The sequence below is a fragment of the Frankliniella occidentalis genome, unplaced genomic scaffold (genome assembly GCF_000697945.3).
Source record: "Frankliniella occidentalis isolate FOCC.00 unplaced genomic scaffold, Focc_3.1 Scaffold7, whole genome shotgun sequence".
NCBI lineage: Eukaryota > Metazoa > Arthropoda > Insecta > Thysanoptera > Thripidae > Frankliniella > Frankliniella occidentalis.
Window position 1 is genome coordinate 643,453 of NW_026267137.1, and position 4,193 is coordinate 647,645.

Below are 4,193 nucleotides of genomic sequence, written 5' to 3' on the forward strand. Positions count from 1 at the left end.
GGGGCGGAAGAGGTGGGCGGGTCGGGCCAGGGGGATGCAAAAGCAAAACAAGGCGTTATCACTCATCACTAAAATACATACACCTTTAAAACTTCAGTCAAATGCCATGCCGTACAGTAAAAGAAAAACATTGGGCGTTGTAAGAAAAAAATGTCCTCGTCTGTAATGAACTATGCACAGGCAAATAAAATGCTACACTTATTGTTTAATTCTGATGTAAATAAGTCTCACACTTAACAGTGTACAAGCGGTGCGCGGCGTAGGTAGGTAGGTAGTCGGGTCTCGAACGCTTCCGGTCCGACCAACAATGAGCATGACTGACGCCCTAACGACCGTGTTGTCACCTGGGAGGGCGGAGGGGCAAGACGCCGTGGGAAACTTGGGAAGGGGGAGGGAGAGTGGAGGGACCGAACAGGTGCGGGAGAGAGAGCGAGTGGGGTTGTGAGGTGGAGGCGGGACAGAGAGAGAGAGAGAGAGAGGTAGACAGGGGACGCGCCTGAGCGGAGGTCGGTTCCTGAGGAGGCCAGGGATTGAGGTTGCGGCTGAGGTAGGGCGGGGGAGCCCCGGAAAGGGGCGAGAGGGAGCGGTGAGGGTGGTTGGGGAGGCTGAATTGTGCAAGCGAGGAGCCTTGTCACCAGCTGATGCCCGCCGGCTGCTGCAGGATGCCGCCGGCCTTGTTGTATCAAGGGGAAGAGGGAGGGGGGGGGGAGGGAGTTCGGAGGCGGGCGAGAGCCGGCTCCGGGTCAGGCAGGCCGTTTGCGAGGCATGACGTATGCCAGCGCAAGTGTGTGTTATGGTAGGGCAATTACAGCCTAGCAACACCCCTGGTGTCGCCCCCCCCCCCTCTCTGTCCGGTCGCGCGAGTCCCGGATCCCCAATGCACTCCCGTCACTGACCCCTCCGGCGGCCTGCCCCCTGGGTCACCTTACGGAACTACACACACAATCAGCCCCTCAGCGCCTCGTGAGGGCGCGGACTCTGAGCAGTGTCGAATTTCGACCTCTCGTCTCTCTCTCTCTCACTGTCTCACTTTCCCACCGTCTCGTCAACTTACTCTCTCTCTCACACACTCCCCGGTATCTGCCCTCCCTCTCTCCCTCCCTCTCTCTCGGTCCCGAAATCAAGTGTCCTCTCAAACACGTCGCAGCCCGCAGATAATAACTGTCGGAGAGGAAGAAGACAGCGAAACGAAAGTTTATACGTCACGTCGCGTGGACGGACGTGGCTCTCCCCCTCTCTCTTCATTCCTTTTCGTCTTTCACTCTCTCTCTCTCTTACTTTTCCCTCTTTCACACACACACATACACAATCTCCCTTTCCGAGGGTGTATCCTTTTGTCTCAGTGCCTTACTCCCTCCCCCTGTAAAGCACACACACACACACAGTAGCGCAGCGACGCAGCCTCAGACGCAGCGTCGCGTCGTCGCAGCGTCTGCTCCGTTTCCGCAAATCTCCTCACCCCCCACCCGTCCGCTTCCGGTTTAAGTATATCATATTCCCCCCTCAAATAATTTGTCAACTTATTTTTTTACACCGTCGGCACCATCTTTTCTTTCTCCTCGACCTTTTCCCCCGCGTCCTCCCCGCCTGTCCTTCACGTTCATCTTTTCTCGCCCGCTGCTCTATTCCGCAGCGCCCCCCCCCTTCCCTCCTCCACGTCTTCCCCAAGGCCGAGTCACCTGCGCACGCTTCCCTCCCATGAGGTCCTACTCCTCTGTTTCCCGTTTCCAAAATGTGATTCCCCGAGCGGCGGCGGCGGCGAGGTGGTGGGTCCGCGCAGAAGCGCCCCACCAACGCCGCGCCACGCCCAGGAAAATATAGAAATGTTGTCGGGAATGACGGCGCAGGGCGTTATAGGCGCGTCTCGGGGCGGGGAGAAGGGCCGGGACTATCAGACCCTTCCCCACGTCCGTCCTCCGAGAAGGTCGCCCTTCCCAAGGACCAAGCACGTACCGATACTTTGCGAGGAAACCAGGTTTCAGTAGTTAATAAACATTTCGGAACAGTCTGCGTATCAACACTCTTAAAATCTAACGAACGACTTTGTTCATATTATGAACGTCGTGTTCATAATATGAACAATTCACATGCTGTCATAATACGAACACAATTTGTTCGTATTATGAATCCTCACGTTCGTAATATGAATGTTCTCGTTCATATTATGAACGATTTTGGGATCAGTACCTTACTAACCGATCGGTTTTCCTTTCATAACGTACGAATCCAAAAATCATTCATACTATGAACGAAGACGTTCATATTACGGAAGAGGGGATTCGTATTACGAACAAATTGTGTTCGTATTATGACAGCACAGAATTCTTCATAATATGAACGTGAGATTCATAATATGAACACTGGCGTTCATATTATGAACAGTATTTGTTTGTAAGATTTTAAGAGTGAAAAAGTTTACGACAATATATTATGTTCAAAGAGTGCGGTGTGACCGCAATATGGTCACGGTTTGCTGGAATTCCAAGCCCTAGGTTCCTAAACCCAGCAGAGTTCACTGATAAGTAAATTGTGCAATTGACATGCACAGTTGCACGTTGCACGTTCAACACAACGATAGGTGTTTGACAGGAAATTTGAATACTTACAAGTGTTTAACAGTCAATTTGCACACTCTAAACTGTCCAAAACTTAATATGGCCATCCCAGCCCAGAGTAGAGTTGCACACTTATAAGTATATCCAAGTAAGCAACATAGTGGTGAGCACTTGCATGTACTTGCCAGTTGAGCACTTTGTTTGTCAGTAAATTCTTTATCGTATGTGGGCGACTTACGTGTTAAAAGAGAATTATTGCTTTACGAAAGCTAGGGGCCAGGGGAGGTTGCAGGCAGAGGGTCGCAACGACGTCCTACCTTCCAGCAACGGTGCTAAGCTTGGACTCCTGGGTGAGGCGGTGCCGGGTTTCGCAGCGGTAGGGCGCCGTGCCATCCTCGGCCCTTGCCTCCCGGATGTGAAGTTCGCCTGTTGGGAACACCGAGTAGCGGCCGCCTGGAAGGTCAAACAAAGAAGCATAATTTAAAACCCGTTCACATAGTGTCCTTGAAGCTGGAAACAATGCCTGCATGCTCGGAAAAATGTTTCAATATGACGACATTTTCCCAAGTGTTTGCAGGTTTGCATGCATTATTCCATTCTTAGAACTTCGGAGTCGTTCCAATAATCCGTGACCTAAGCAAAAGGAGGGGGGTTGGAATAGAAAGGGGTCCCGCTTCCCCTTACCCCGAGAACCATGAAGTTGTACAACTACGTCAGGGCAATAAAAAATATAGTTTGCAGAGACACAAATTTCATCGGTTTTGAATTTGATTCTATTAAAACGGCCATCTGCGTGCAAAAGTGCCATCGAGCCATCATTGGAATCCAAAAAGTTCCCATGGGAATTGTGCATAATATCTGTACCCCGCGGGACCTCTTTGAACCCCAGTGACGGAACCTGTTTTCCGTAGGGGGACCCCATAATATTGGTATCCCCACCTTTAAAGGTCACGTAGTACGGGAACGACCCCGACACGCGCCGGCCGCATTCCATCGCGGAGGTGCGAACATGAGGAGTGGCGGCCGGCCTTGTGTGTGGAGGCCTCCGGGGTTACATCCGACCGCGCTCGGGCCGCGGCGGCACCACCATAAAATCTGAATCGAAAGTGGACGTGATCGGGGATGGCAAACAGGAACCTACAGGCCAACAGGTCTAACCCCCGGCGGCGGCAAGACCCGGGGCGGCAGGCCAGGGCGATAGAAGACCAAGCGAGGTCAGGGAGTTACAAAATTACAAAGATGAGATTAACTTACATGTTTTTCAAATATCTCTTGGAAATGAGTGGGGAGGGTGGACCACCGGGTTAAAGTTAATACATTAACACGCAGCGGTTTCTAAAATAAAATGAACTGCTGCAGTTGTGCACCCGCACAGCCCGCACCGCCTTCCCACGCAGGCCAGGTGCGGTTCTCTTGGCGCTAGATCCCCGCCACGTCCCGGAGGCCCGCGGCCAGCAGCTCACTGCGTCGACATTTTACAATTTCATTTTCCGCGCGCCGCCGGCATCCACCGCCGCTGTGCGCCTGGAGACTGGCGGGGCGTGGCGGCCCGTTGTGAATAAGGCTCAGAAGGCGAAGGCCAAGGACGGTAAATATATACGCGACGAAGAAAACAGGTATGAGAAACTCGACGTGCGT